Source organism: Papio anubis, chromosome 2 (assembly GCF_008728515.1).
Source record: "Papio anubis isolate 15944 chromosome 2, Panubis1.0, whole genome shotgun sequence".
Classification (NCBI taxonomy): Eukaryota; Metazoa; Chordata; class Mammalia; order Primates; family Cercopithecidae; genus Papio; species Papio anubis.
The window spans coordinates 13,131,284-13,147,589 of NC_044977.1; the positions used below are offsets into that span (position 1 = coordinate 13,131,284).

The 16,306-nt window shown below is 34.1% G+C and overlaps 1 long non-coding RNA gene across 1 annotated transcript; it reads right to left on the reverse strand.

Moving 5' to 3' along the window:
* Positions 1-1,988: 1,988 nt before the first annotated feature.
* On the reverse strand, positions 1,989-6,531 carry LOC103880954. Its single transcript, XR_642289.3, has 2 exons — positions 3,903-6,531; positions 1,989-2,163 (listed from the first exon to the last, which is right to left on the reverse strand). It is a non-coding gene; the product is annotated as an uncharacterized LOC103880954 (long non-coding RNA).
* Between the last annotated feature and the right edge of the window lie 9,775 nt (positions 6,532-16,306).

Genomic DNA, 16,306 nt, shown 5'->3' on the forward strand with positions numbered 1-16,306 from the left:
TCCATGGTGTATATGTGCCACATTTTCTTAATCCAGTCTGTCACAGATGGACATTTGGGTTGATTCCAAGTCTTTGCTATTGTGAATAGTGCTGCAACAAACATACAGCTTTCACATAAGCAGGGCTGAAAAGGAAAGGGAAATGATGGGACTCAAAAGCTTTCAGCAGTCAAACATCAAAAATGGAGTCTGATATTATATTACTTTATTACCCTGTAAGTATGTGGGTGTGTGTGTAGGTGTGAGTGTGTGTGTTATATGTATGTTAGAAGGAAAAATTTGGTTTTGAATATTATACCATATTTTCACCTGAGCTCAGGATGAAATAATGGTCTATAAGGAATCAAGAATGGTGTAGAAATAGCATGGATTTTAGAGTCAAACAGACCGAAATTCACATGCTTTTTCTCGACAAGCAACCTAATCTGTTAAGTATTTATTCCATGCCCTTGGGAATATATATATATATACATATATATGTAACTTTTTTGGTTTTCTTCACTATGTAAAATAGAAACTTCATAGAACTGATGCATATAGGGGCCAATGTGTGAATGCATGTGAACTGCGTGGCATGGTTTTTGGCATATGGTAGTTATTATTAATGCTAGTTACTTCTCCTTCAGTCACTCAGTAACTTCTATTAACTTCTGAATGGAAACCCTGGCGATAGTAATGTTTTCCTAGATAGTCAATTCCCAACTATTCACAAGGGCATTCTCCTTTCCTGGTGATAAAATGATACCCCAGAAATTACCTGGTTCCCATTTCAGCTGGCCAGCATTCTTCATCCTAGGGTAAGATGTGAGTCAAACCAGCTAATTTAATCATATATTTAATTGAATCATGCAAAGTAGTTTCCTCTATTGTATGCTTTTACATAGTAAAAAAGCAAATTTGAATCCTTCTGTTTAACTTCTATGAATCAATTATCTTTTTTAGCTATGAATTTTAGGATGCTTCCTTATTATGTGAACTTTAATCATGCTACTTTTTCTTTCAATAGATGTGAATTGTGCACATTACGGTAGGTCATGGTGGCACAGTGGGCCTGAAGACATAGTAAAATAAAAATAAAAAGGAAAAGAATTCAAAATATGTACATGTAGCAAAGCAGAATATGCTATTGGTTGGTAGGTAGACAATGTGCTGCAATGTCTTATTCATTTACTCTGTGGCAGCAAAGGCAGCAAACTCAGGGCTATGAACTCTAACTTGCTGGTTTCTTCAATATGCAAGGCCCTTTTTTTAATATATATATACGGGGTCTTGCTCTGTCACCCAGGTTGGAGTGCAGTGGTGCCATCACAGCTCACTGCAGCCTCGACCTCTCAGGCTCAAGTTATCCTCCGGCTTTAGCCTTCCAAGTAGCTGGAACCATAGGAAGGTGCCACTATGCCTGGCTTTTTTTTTTTTTTTTTTTAACTTTTTATTGAGACAGGGTCTTACTGTGTTGTCCAGGCTGGTCTCAAACTCATGGGCTCAAGCAATGCACCTGCCTCAGCCTCCCAAAGTGCTGGGATTGTAGGCATGGGCCATCACACCCAGCCTTACAAGGGCCATTTTTAGCACTGTAGGTGACGTGTTGCTGCCCCAACTGTATCCCATTTACTATATAATTACTCTAGACACAGTCGAATTCCAACTCTACTCTTTGCCTCACTGTACCTGATGATACTCTAAATTTGGAGACCACTCTGCGCACATGCCAGACGTGCTGGAAATGCCTAGATTTAATATCCTCCAGGGGTACTCCCAACCAGTGACTGGTGGGAATTGTTCTGTAAGTAACCACCATTCCCATCTCTTAGACAGGATAACTCAGAAGCATGTGCTTTATATTGACTTCCAGAATCAAGTGTCAGGGGGCAAAGCAAAATTAGCTGTCTTGACTCCCTGATCTCCAGCGGATTTTATCCTAAGATAAAGATCTCTGTTGAAATAAACACCTCCATCATCGCAGTCTTACAATAAAGCGCTCCTTAAACTTTTTTTCTATGTCAATAGTAGAGTTTAGTGAGCATGAGAATAACGGGAATAGAATGTGCAGAAGCTAATACATCAGGCCCAGAATTCAAACTGTCTTCAATCCCGCGGAAGATACTTCTTAGCAATATGACTCTGGATGAGTTACGTAGCATCTCTAGAATTCAATTTCCAAATCTGTAAAATGGGAATAATACAATTTCATTCATCAGGCATTATGTTCTCATGACTAAATGAAACAAACCATGTAAAGTTTATGGTGAGGTATCTGGCACACACTAATTATCTCATACAAATAGTTATAATCCTCAGGGTTATACAATTTTCACAGTTGGAAATTGAAAGTATTTGATATAATAACACACATAAAATCAAGCCATGGGGCTTATTTGGCTACTGCTAAAGTATTTTCAAAAGGCTTTCCCAAATGAGAAATAGTCATAATGTTTGCAAGTTATAATATTTTTATCAAAATGGAAATCAGCTCACTATATCAAAATGTGACTGTGGCTTTCTAAATAGTGCCAACAAATTTTCAAAGAAGTTTTAGGAGATGCATCTATCGTTTATTTTTAAGAAAATCCCTACACATTCATAAGCAAGAAATAATGCATTAGCTTTATACAAATTATATCCATGTGCCATGGGAGATTTGAAGAGTTAATGTTTCAAAACACTACTAAATGGCTGATAAAAGTTTAAGTTTGAGGAAAAATAGTCATAGAATTTAATAGCTAAGAAATACCAAACATAGAATACATGGTTCATTACCTGATGGTATTCCAATATGCTTTGTTATAATTGGAAATGAAGAAGGATAAGTATGTGTAAGCCTGTACCGCAGGCATCTGTCACACTTCTCTTGGCCAAGCCTCAACCCCAAAGCCACAAGTATGCCTTATTGGATAAACCTAGGGCTTCCCCACTTGCATACACTATGATACAAGTCACAAATAATGCTTGTACCAACAGTTACATAACTTGCTCTGCAGCCATAGCAATCTTGCTTCTTCCTCTCTGGGGCCCATTCAGTCACTGCTCATTTATCTTGTTCCACACCGCCCTGTTCAATTTCCCCATTCCTTTTAAGCCCTGGTGCCTGGGCTCCTTACCACACAACTCACTCCCTGAAAATTGGCCTGGACTCTGCGAAGCGCAACAGATTCCCTTTTACCAGTCACCTCTTAGGTGACTCTGCCTCTTCTAAACTGGCTTCTGAACCTTGAGCCTGCATCTCCCTTTCTCTGCACATTTGGCATGAATGTGATATAATTCCTGGAGATGACAGGGATGCAGGGATGAGCTGCTAATCCAGTCCTCTCACTGTACAGATAATGAAAGGACTTCACTTCGGTTACTTTTAGATTAGAATGTTTCTCATGAGATTTTTGCAAAAATATTTACAAATCACTTCAAATGGTGGGCTAATTTCTGGAAGGTTTCCACCAGTGGCTAGTCCTCCCTTCTGTGTTATATTGATTCCTAATAGTTTTATTCAGAGGATAAAATGTATACATTGTCCCCTGAGGTAAAAATGTCTCTTCATTAATAAGCCAATGGATCAGAAAAGAGAATGTATTGTTGTCTTTGAGTAAAAATACACAAAAAGCAAGTTTTTAAAATGTATTTAAATTCTTTATGTCATTAATTTAAATCATGTGTCATTCATATGAATTAATTCTGGAATTTATTTCTTCTTTCCTTGGTTCCCTGAAATTTCCACTTTTTGTATGTATGTTACTTTATAGTGTTTAAAGTATGTTATATCACATTCTTCTAATAAAAATAAAGAATGCTGGATGGGAAAATGTACAATTTTATTTTATAAGTGAATAAAACATGGATCATTTCTAGCTGGCTGGGTTAGACTACTGAAAGTAAAAAAACAAAAACAAAAAAAGAAATTGTGAACATACCAAGGATGTTGGTGAAAGCTGGAATGTTGATATACTTGAGATCCCAAATTTCATAATTTTCTCTTTCCAAAAGACCAAGTATTTAAAAATACTCACAGATGGTGAAAATATCCAATATACTGTCCCAAGTATGTCATTCTCTAGGTGTGCCAAAAGCATTTCTCTAGGCATTTAAAATTTAAACACTCTTTACAGTGTCCATTTCATGGTGAATTATTCTCTGTCCATGGAACACTGTTGAAAGATTCCAGAGTCTATCATTGTCTTTGGAACTACTTTTTAGAAATTATGAGTACCAAGTTACTTTGAATTTTATGTATGTTATTACCTAAATAAACAAATAAAGCATGAGGTGAATAGTTGATAATTTTTAAACATCTGTCGAGGTATCTCAAGCTCCATTGGAAAAATATTACTTAATGTTCCTGCTTGAAAGAGAAGATTTGAAAAAGAAAAGAAAATAGACTTTCGTGTGTCTCACTTTTACCTCAAACCAATTTCCTTGTTCTTATTTGGAAACCTTGGTTTAAAATCATGCTGAGGAAAACCACAAGTGAATCCATTAACTACTTCAGTGACACACATCCATTTTAAACAATGAAGACCTTCCATCCAAACTTACTAGTGTGTCACAGTCAGCCGCACTTTAATCCTTCCTTCTTTATCTAGAATATAGCAACTTCCTCTAATATTTTAAAAGAACCTTGGTCAAAATAGTCCATCAACACTCTCTTTATCCTTCCTAAAACTCTTTCTTTCGTGTTGTTTCAAAGATTTTTGTAAAAGTATCTTTCCCTATTTAAAATGTCAAGTTTTACTTATTTAAAATATATGTGCTACTATACCTCCATAAACCACTGGCTGGGCCTAGGGACAAGAATATGAGTTGGCTCTTCTTTAGGAAAGATGTCATAATTTCCCAACACCATCTTCAATCTATATAGCACACGACCTCCAATTCTTCATTTAACAAAGCGATTCTGTTGAAAAGAACAACCATCTAACATAAACATTCATAAAATGTTAAAATGGTTAATTACCTTTATGTTTAAAAGGTAATTAAACTTCTTTAAAAATGTTTAACGAAGCATTGTTTTACACTAATGTTTGCTCTCAGCATTGTCAGCATAATTTTATTCACCATAATATGTAATGTAGATTGTCATGTTGTTGCTAAAATTTAATAAATTGAGGAGTTATTATTTAATTGATCCAATAACAGAGCGATACAACCAGAACACCTACCAAAATTTTTGCTTCAGTGTTCTTCTATGCATCGGAAGAGGGAATGGTTAAAGTGCTTTATGGTCCTGATTGACATATTTCCTGAGTGATTTGGGACACACTGGAGTAAGTACTCCATAATAACCAGGAGATCTCAGTTCTCTGCAGCTCTGCAGCAAAGTTACTTTGTGATTCTAGGCCTGGGTGGTTTGGGTCTGATTCATGGGCTTGCAAGTCTGAGATTAGATAGATAGACAGACAGACAGACAGACAGATAGATAGAGAGATAGATAAACAAACTGATAGATACAGAAGTAGAGATAGACATATAGCTATAAATGTGAATGTAAACATAGAAATAAACACAAACCTATGGATATATTGATACATAAATATAGATAGAGCAGCACAAAACCCCTTTCACCATAATGTTTTCTCCTGTTTGATAAAACATTTATGAAAATTGCCTGACACCTGTAGTCATTTGCATGCCTATACTTTGTCCTAAGAAATACTAAGTGTCTAAAAGATCTTTATTCACAGCAAAAGGTCTCTACATGCCTAGAGTGAATTGAAGACTTTTCTTAGATACACATGTACAGCTCTTACTGAAGTGTGGCATCAACAAAGCATAGGAAACACTGTGAAAAACACTGAGCTTTTTAATTTTGTGTCCAATTACAACTCACAAACAGAAATCTATACGTTGATCTTTAGAAATCTTTTATCCAACTTTAATGACAATGTCTCTCAACTTATTTAAGCCTGAAGTTTCTTTGCTAGTGTTATGTAAATGAAGACTGGCATATTGGTAGAAAAAGCAAATCTTCATTCCTTAGAGGATTCAAAGATTCATAGGGAAATAAGTTGCATTAAGCACACACACACAAATATACACACGTGCACATGCGCATCACACACATATTGACACAAGTGAACAATTTCAAATTAATATATTAGATATGATTTTGTTAGATAAGCCACAGTGTTACACAAATATAATGTTTTCACTATTTCTTGTTTTTCTTTCCAAATATATTGTTTGAAATATGTCCACTTCACCAGAGAAGTGATAAAGATCAAATCAGGTTAAAAGTACTCTGCCTTGAATTCGTGGACTAATAACTCAAATTTACATTTTCAGTGACTTGGCAACCATTGAATTTCCAAAGCAATGATTTTAGTCACAATAATGTACACTATCCACAAGAAAAAGAGAAATAAGAAATGCCAAAGCCATCCAAGTACATGCTAGATAATATGTTTGATTTATATGTTTGATATATATTGACTGGAGCGGCAGTTTGGAATAGTAGTTTTAGATTTATCTGCTACATATGCTATATTCTTACATGTTGATATACATTTGACTGTTGTTGACTTGTTCTGTGTGCAAATGGTTTTGGCTCACAGAAGGCTGTTAGGTCTCTAAACTATTTTCCCCATGAACTGATTTAATTGTTTGCAAACATAATCTTAAATGCAAGAGACCAAAACCAACAGCAACAACAAAACATAGAAAGCAACATTGCTGGAAAGTACTTTGGCTTAAGAAAAATAAAATATTTTCCAATAAAGTAAAACATTTCTCTTGTGTAGAAACCTTATAGAGTTCTTTTCATATTTTTCAATTATTTGTGTATTGCTTCAGCTTCTCTAACTATGGTATTCAATAATCCTGCTCGTAATTATCACGATTAAACATTTATATATTATTTTGTTTGAAATTAATTGCTCTTTAAGTCACAATTTTTTAGAACTTGGAACATACCTGGAAAATCATCCAGTTTGTTTTCCATAGATGACTGATGCTAAACCTGAGGAGAAAAACAACACAACCACCTAAAGAAATAGAAATATATGACATTGTAACTTACATTAAAAAGACATTAATCATCAAATTAATTTCGATGTATTCTTAGAGAAAAACTCAAGTTTCTTTCAGTAAAACAAAGATAAAGATGATTATTTAGAGGGCCGTTTGCTTTCAAACCTTGTTTAACACCTATTACTTGCCATTCACAGGTTTATTTACTGAACATGGAGGAATAAACAAAGCAGAGGAAAAAAACAGCTATCCTGGAGCTCATATTTTAGTGGAGGAAGTGGGGTAAATGAGTAAAGTTAGATATATCTTATTTATAAATACATAAGCTGTAGTCAAATATTATGTTACCTAATAGTGTGTTGCTTACATAGATTAATACAGAACACATGACAGAATCAAAAGCCCTGAGTATTAATCTAGAGTCTGAAACACTCAAGCCACTTTCATAAGTTATTTATGAGTTTTAGCTTCAGTTTTGACTCAAGTTCATTGTGAATCATATATACAGCCAGGCTTCCTCACACTAGTTCTCTGAATCTCACATGTGATCAATGTACAACATAGCACTTTGTAAAGCTGTGTCAAGCATTTCATAAACAGAAAGCGGTGTCATTATAGCTAGAAGTTGATGTGGGGAAGAAAGTAAACTACAACATGGCAAACAAAATCCATAGAGCATTCCTGGATCTTTTTGTTTTTAACTTTTATTTGAAGTTCAGGGGTACATGTGCAGGTTTGTTATATAGGTAAACTTGTGTCATGGGGGTTTGTTGTACAGATTATTTCATCACTTAGGTATTAAGCTTAGTAGCCATTAGTTATTTTTCCTGATCCTCTCCTCCCTTTCAACTTCTCCCCTCCAAAAGACCCCCGTGTGTCTTCTTCCCCTCTATGTATCCATATGTTCTCATCACTTATGTCCCACTTGTAAGTGAGAACATGAGGTATTTGGTTTTCAGTTTCTGTGTCAGTTTGCTAAGGATAATGACCTCCAGCTCCATCCATGTCATTGCAAAAGACATGATCTCGTTCTTTTTTATGCTGTATAGTATTGCATTGTGTATATGTACCATGTTTTCTCTATCTAGTTTATCATTGATGGGGCTTTACGTTGATTCCATGTCTTTACTATGGTGAATAATATTGCAATTGTGAAGAGTATTGTAATCTTAACAAGTGTTAGCAATTGGTCAGCAAAGTAACATAATTAATATGAGCCAGTAAATGAAGATTGTGAGAACTTTGGACCTGTACATATTCAGTTTTGCCCTATCCAGGTCCAACCTGAGAATGTAGTGTACTGGAGTCTTCTCAGAGAGGCTCATGTTTTAAGGGACCAATTTGCTACATGACAAGTGGTAATGCAACAAGGATTCTAGGAACAGTCACTGGGTTAAAAAGAGATCCCTCTCTCACTCATTTGTGCTAAAAACCACTGACAACTTCTGAAAAAGGTACGAGAGAGCTGTCTCTACTTTTTAAGGTTTTCCATTAATTTTTATTTTTAATTTAAATTTGCTCTTGACAGTCATCTTAAACCCATTGCATCTGCTTTAAATGTTGGCATTAGGTCTGGAGTTAGAATGAGAAATCCAGGCAACATTTTTTCTGAGGTTCTGTGCCTTCGATAACAGTGGTTCTCAAAATAGTGTAAGTCAACTGTTGATGTTAGAGGACATTGCCATCCCTGAACACTAGCACAAATATTCTGATTTGGTAAGTCTTGAATGTGTCCCAGATCTGCAAACTACATAGTACCCATCTATCCCTCCATTCTAATTCTCTCCACCTTAATAATACATTTTGAAGAAAACAAATGAAGATTAATAGACAACCCTAAAAATACCTAGATTAATATTTTATTTTAGAAAATTACTTGCAAACTTTATAAATGAGATTACTTTTAGGGCTGTCTACCTAAAGAAACCAGAAAAATAGTGAAAACATATATATATTTTGGCTTTCACTAAAAATACATCTCCTACAACAACCTAAAAATTCTGCCAGAATTGAATAAAGCAAGCTTAGGTTTCTAGAAGATTCTACCCTCTGACTTGGGGATGCCAATAAGAGGACTTGGTGTTCAAGAATTTTTGTATGAGTGTGAGAGAGAGAGAAAGAGAGAGAGAGAATATAAGTGTGTGAGTGTCTGCCCATGCACAACACACACACACATTTAACGCCATGAGATAAAAACTAATCTTATGTTTTTGGTGTGTGTTTTTATTTTAAAGATGCTGTTGACGCTTTGGAGAATGGACAATTTTAAGAAAGCACCTAAAAGTAAATTTTGGTTTGAAATAACAAATATAAGGGAAGGGAGAAAAAGAAAATAATGGTTTTGATTAAGGTTTTCACTTGTCTTATATATGTCAAGAACTTCCTTTCCTCTTCCTGTGTTTTAAAAGGCCTAGAAACATTTGATGGGTTTTTATTTTCCTCTGAGTATTTTCTTGGATACACTCTCTTGGGTTCTGAGAGTCATAACTCAATAGGATGTCACTGGGGCAACTCCAAGTTGAAAATAAATAGCAAACTTGGGTAAAGGTTTAGGAAATAACATATATGTGGAATAGTAATAGAACAAAAGCAACCTTCGCTTTCAGAAGACATGAATGAAAGATACTACAACTCTTTCAGCAATAACAAGGGCAATTACATAGAGCACTTGCCCAGGTGTTCATCTCCATTGAGGGCAGGAGAGGAAATGGATGAAACTGAATTATTTATTTTGAAATAAGAAACAAACTTCTGCGACTGAAGACTGAAAAAACATTGTTATTGTTGTGGTGGTGGTTTGTGTGTGTGTCTGTATTTTATGACGTAAGGAAGCCATACAATAAAATTTTCAAATTGGGCCTCTTCGGTCTCAGTTGGTTTAGGTGTGGTGCTGCATGAGAGAAAAAAATAGTGTAAGTGACCTCTTAGAATACATTTTATACCTATCATTCTGTAAATTAAAAATCTGAGTGAATGGTTTCTTTTTTTCAGATAGTTTGAAACTAACTGACAAGATGTCTTTAGGGAGTTTTCCCTGAATTAAACATAAATTCCTTCCCATAATCCTCTTCTCCTTTACTCTTCATCTCATTCATTCCCAATTATTTCCTTTCTCATGACAGTGGAAGTTAAAGAGGGTGGGACACACAGAGAATGTTTCAGATGTAGTCGTTTCTGCTTGAGTTAAAAAGCAGCATTTGGAAAAGTTTATGTTACAGTTTCCTATGATCCTGAAATAGAAACCTTATTGAGAGTAGTTTTCTTAAAAAGAAAAACACATATCAATAGCATCAGAAATGCAAAGAAAAGTTTATTAATGTAAATGCCACTTTACAATGTGACATTATGAATTACTCATTTCAAAATTGCAGCTGAACTAGATTGATTTAAGAGAATGCTGAACTGTATTCTGTAATTGCAAAATTCTGTAGTGGTACAACACAGTGTAAAGTACAAAGAAAAGAAGATAAAAACTCACGTCTTAAACCATATCTTGGATGTGAGGCAGCTATTAGAAATATCTTACTTTATGAAATACAACCTATATTATATTCAAATAATAATAATTACATTTCCATTGATATCATACCTTATAAAATATATTTTTAAAATTTAGTTTTATCCCAAAACACGTTTCAGTGGTGCCCTTTTCTCTGTCACTAAAGAGGATGGAGAAGATTACCCATGATGTAATAAAAAAATCATTAAATAAAAATGATGCTTGGTGTCAATAGTCTTTTCTATTTACCATATTGTTTTTATATCTGAATAATGACCTTGTTTGAGGCAACAATGTGGCCAAACTTGTGATTTTTCTGTTTTTTGTTTTTGCCAGATGTTTACCCTTCGAGCTTTTTTTCCAGCTGGGTGTGGCCACGTGACATAACTCTGGCTGCTAAGGGATTTTTACAAATTGGCAATTGATTTCTTCTCATTCTTTGTGCTTTAAACATCGATGTGTTATATAGAGTTGAAGCAACCATCTTTTGACCATGACTGAACAGGTGAAAAATGGTTGGAAATACATCCTTCAATAGATGTACTTTCACTTCTGGATGAAAAATAATATTTGTGATTATTGTGAGATTTCTGAAAATGTTACTGAGATTTTTAAGACAATTAACGTCCTGTTCAACAACTATAAATTTCATTCACACTGAAGAGAAAGATCTCCACATCAGACAAATACACAAAAATTATTTGTGTTGCAAAAGTAAATAATACCCTCAAAGTGTTTTAATATACTTAAAGTGTTTTAATATGTCCTTACATTTAATACTGAAAAAATGTAGAAATGTTTTTATTTGTTCTGTCTCTCTTTCTCTCCCTCCCCCACCATACATACCACATAACACAAATGTAAATATTTCAATATAATATATAAATATTGGCACATATTCATATTTATTACTAATACAGATCACAATATAACTTATATTGTGGTATTTAAAATATTTTAGGTATAATATACTTAAGCACTTCTTATATTTTGGAGAGGAATTTCTTAATTACAATTGTGACTTTGAAGATCCACACATAAATGTTAAGGACTTATAAAAATTTTTATTCAACATATTCTGACTTTAGTCATCCTTGTACAAGAGTAATTCCAAAGGCTTTTCAAATAAATGCTTTGGACTGTGGCTAATAAAATAATTAAAGTGTTTTCAGTAGTTAATTACTTTTGTAATTGGCTAAAAATGTTTTATATAAATTCTATTTCTCTTTTAAATTAAGTGAAATCATTAGTTTAATTTTTATTTTACGTTACTTTGTGACTCTGTGACAGAACATTTATTTTTAAATTTTATAACGCTTAACTGAATTTCAGTCAAGTTTTAAGAAATGTAATATACTTTAATACTACAATTGCCATATTCAAACCTCAACTATTCATGTTTTGGGCAAGTGGAGCAAAAGAAATAAATTAAAGGTAATAAACTTCATTGTTTTTCCCAAACCATGTTTTAATTGTTTTACAAATGTTGAGTAATGTGATTACTTCAAAAAGAAACTGAAATTATAGATGTGTCTGTTTCATAGAAAATAAGACAAGTGGTTGTATACATTTTTAAAATGTTATGTACATTATTGAAAAAATATACATTCTTTTCGTAAAGAACATTTAAAAATTTACTTCAAAAAGAAGCATTAAGAATACTTAAGAAAAGTATTACCCAACACAATCAATTTGGAGAAGCAGAGTAAAAGGGAATTTGTAAATTTCTGTATATAATTCTGATTTCTCCCTGTATTTACAGACAGTCCATGAGAAAAGTTATTATAAATTCAGTTACATTTTAAGTTTATCTTAGAAATTACATTTTGTGGTCACCTACTCTGTTTGCCTTTGATACTATTGTGGTACCTTTTAAATATATTCAGGTTGAAAAATTATCTATGGGCAATTTCTCAAGTGTACCTCAAAGCTATTAATAGATTCTCATTATTTCCTCTGAACTTGAACCATTGCTTTAGTTAAAGCGTGTATAATATTACGTGCAATGAACTTGATCATTAATGATTTTTACTTTTATTTGTAAAGTCTGAATGAAACAGATCATTCCTAACTCTTCATATACCTCCCCTTAGAAGGGGGTGAATTAAAAACAGTCTTGCTGAATCAGACCAGGTAATTTGGGTACAGATCTTTGAAAAACAATAAGAAATTTAGCCAGATGAAAATGAGTTTTCAGTTGAAATGGGTAAGAATGAGTAAGCAGTTAAAACAAGTTCCTAATCATTTTCATTATGAAAGAAACAAAAAGAAAGAACATAAACTTGATTATCAAATGAACAGAGGCAAAGCTAGGCCTTCATCATAGAGAGTTACATGGCAGTGCTTCTTAGAATTCTTTTTTTTTCCAAATAAACCCTCACACACGGAACAAAGAAGCCAATGCCGTTCCTCTCATCTCTCCCCTTGTCCCTACTGTTTTTAATAATGTACGTCTGACATGCTAACAATCAAGCACATGTTCTTTCATTGTTGTCTGATCTCAGCTGTCTGATAATGGCTTAAGAGGAATGATGAGTGGAATCACACATCAAGGGTCTCCTTTGTTGACAGTATAACCAAGGGTGTATTTCCAATTTGCAGTTTGGTGCTGCAGCTTTAGAAGTGCCACATTTGTTTGATATCCACTTGATGCAGTGCCATTAATCCACCAAACTCAGGGGTCAACTATCCCGACAATGTGTGAATGAGGAATCAAAGATACAGACTTTGCAGAAGTTTTTGAAAAATAAAAGAAACAGTTTGTTTCCCAGGTTTCTTTTTTTAATCTTCAGACATAAAATAATAAAATATCACTCTGCAAAAACCTAAGCATACCATATGATATGTACATACGTTCTCTACCATCTATAGATTTGGCCTAAAAAATGTTTCATGTTTTTCATAACGAATAAAGAGTCAATCTGTTCTGTGTTTTACCATTTGGAATTAATCCAAGACCAATTATTTTACAGATTATCCTCACAAATTTTCTGAATCTCAAACTCTTTTGGGGAAAAAATACATATTTTCAATATTTTAAACATTTTCTACTATGAACATGTGTTACTTGAGAAATACTAAAAATTGTATTTAAAATATAAACTGTAAGATCTGGTAAAGACCTTAATAAGTTCTATTATTACAAATTTAAAAAGGCTTATTTATTTTAGAATATTAACTTTTCCCACTTCCAATAGTAGCCCATTGTTTTCATAAAGTTCACTCTCTGATTAAATAAAATATATTTCATAATTTTTTTGTCTTATATAAAATGATGATGATTAAAATTAAGTCTTTTCTGGTAGTGAAACCATATTCACAGGTAAGAGACTTGAAATTGTCTATGAATATTTTGTTTTCTTAGTATACGCATATGTATGTGTGTGTGTGTATATATATATATGCATACACATACAAAATGTTTGTTACTTTCTCCTGTTTTATTTGATTAAGAATATAGAAAGCAAACTCCACATACATACAATTCATATCCTTTCAACATTAATAAGCTCTCAAAAGATTGGTGCCAATGAATACATGTACTCTAAATGAATTCACTTTTAATTCAAACATCCCTTTTACTAAAATTGATTTTAAATTTAAGGTACATTGGCATGCAGATTTTCAGAAATACTTTTACTTGCAAAAACATACCAAATTGTAAAGAACATCGACACTATGAAGAAACTGCATCAACTAACGGGCAAAACAACCAGCTAACATCATAATGACAGGATCAGATTCACACGTACCAATATTAACCTTAAATATAAACGGGGTAAATGCCCCCAATTAAAAGACACAGGCTGTCAAATTGGATAAAGAGTCAAGACCCATCAGTATGCTGTATTCACAAGATCCATCTCACGTGCAAAGACACACATAGGCTCAAGAAAAGGAAGGAGGAATATTTACCAAGCAAATGGAAAGCAAAAAAAAAAAAAAAAAAGAGCAAGAGTTGCAATCCTAATCTCTGAGATCAAAAGAGACAAAGACGGGCATTACATAATGGTAAAAGGGTCAATGCAGCAAGGAGAGCTAACTATCCTAAATATATATGCACCCAATACAGGACCATCCAGATTCATAAAGCAAGTTCTTAGAGACATAAAGAGACATAGACTCATACACAATAATAGTAAGAGACCTTAATATCCCACTGTCAGTATTAGACAGATCAACGAGACAAAAAATTAACAAGGATATTTAGGTCTTGAATTCAGCTCTAGACCAAGAGGACCTAATAGACATCTACAGAATTCTCTCCCCCAAATCAACAGAATGTATATTCTTCTCAGCACCTCATTGCACTTATTCTAAAATTGACAACATAACTGGAAGTAAAACGCTCCTCAGCAAATGCAAAAGAATGGAAGTCATAACCGTCTCTCAGACCACAGTGCAATCAAATTAGAACTCAGGATTAAGAATCTCACTCAAAACCACACAACTACATGGAAGCTGAACAACCTGCTCCTGAATGACTACTGGGTACATAATGAAATGAAGGCAGAAATAAAGATGTTCTTTGAAACCAATGACAATGAAGACACAATGTGCAAGAATCTCTGGGACACTTTTAAAGCAGTGTGTAAAGGGAAATTTATAGCACGAAGTGGCCACAAGAGAAAGTGGGAAAAATCTACAATTGACACCCTAACATCAAAATTGAAAGAACTTGGGAAGCAACAGTAAACAAATTCAAAATCTAGGAAAAGACAAGAAATAACTAAGATCAGGGCAGAACTGAAGGAGTAGAAACACAAAAAACCCTTCAAAACATCAATGTATCCAGGAGCTAGTTTTTTGAAAAGATAAACAAAATAGATAGACCACTAGCCAGACTAATAAACAAGAAAAGAGAGAATAAAATAGATGCAATAAAAAATGATAAAGGGGATATCACCACTGATCCCACAGAAATACAAACTACCATCAGAGAATACTATAAACACTTTGCAAATAAACTAGAAAACCTGGAAGAAATGCATAAATTCCTGGACACATACACCCTCCCAAGCCTAAACCAGGAAGAAGTCAAATCCATGAATAGACCAATAACAAGTTCTGAAATTGAGGCATTATTGAATAGCCTCGGGGGGGGAAAAAAAAAAAGTCCAGGACCAGACGAATTTACAGCTGAATTCTACCAGAGGTACAAAGAGGGGCTGGTATCATTCCTTCTTAAACAATTCCAAGCAATAGAAAAAGAGGAAATCCTTCCAAACTCCTTTTATGAGGCCAACATCATCTTGACACCAAAACCTGGCAGAGACACTACAAAAAAAGAAAAATTACAGGTCAATATCCCTAATGAACATGAGTGCAAACATCCTCAATAAAATACTGGCAAACCGAATCCAGCAGCACATCAAAAAGCTTATCCACCATGATTAAGCTGGCTTCATACCTAGGATGCAAGGCTGGTTCAACCTATGCAAATCAAAAAATTGTAATCCATCACATAAACAGAACCAATGACAAAAACCATATGATTATCTCAATAGATGCAGTAAAGGCCTTTGACAAAATTCAACAGCTCTTCATGCGAAAAACTCTCAGTAAACTCGCTATCAATGGAACGTATCTCAAAATAATAAGAGCTATTTATGACATACCCACAGTCAATATCACAAACTGGACAGGCAAAAACTGGAAGCATTCCCTTTGAAAACTGGCACAAGACAAGGATGCCCTCTCTCACCACTTCTATTCAACATAGTATTGGAAATTCTGGCCAGGGCAATCAGGCAAGAGAAAGAGGAGGAGAGGAAGTCAAATTGTCTCTGTTTGCAGATGACATGATTGTATATTTAGAAAACCCCATCGTCTCAGCCCAAAATCTCCTTAAGC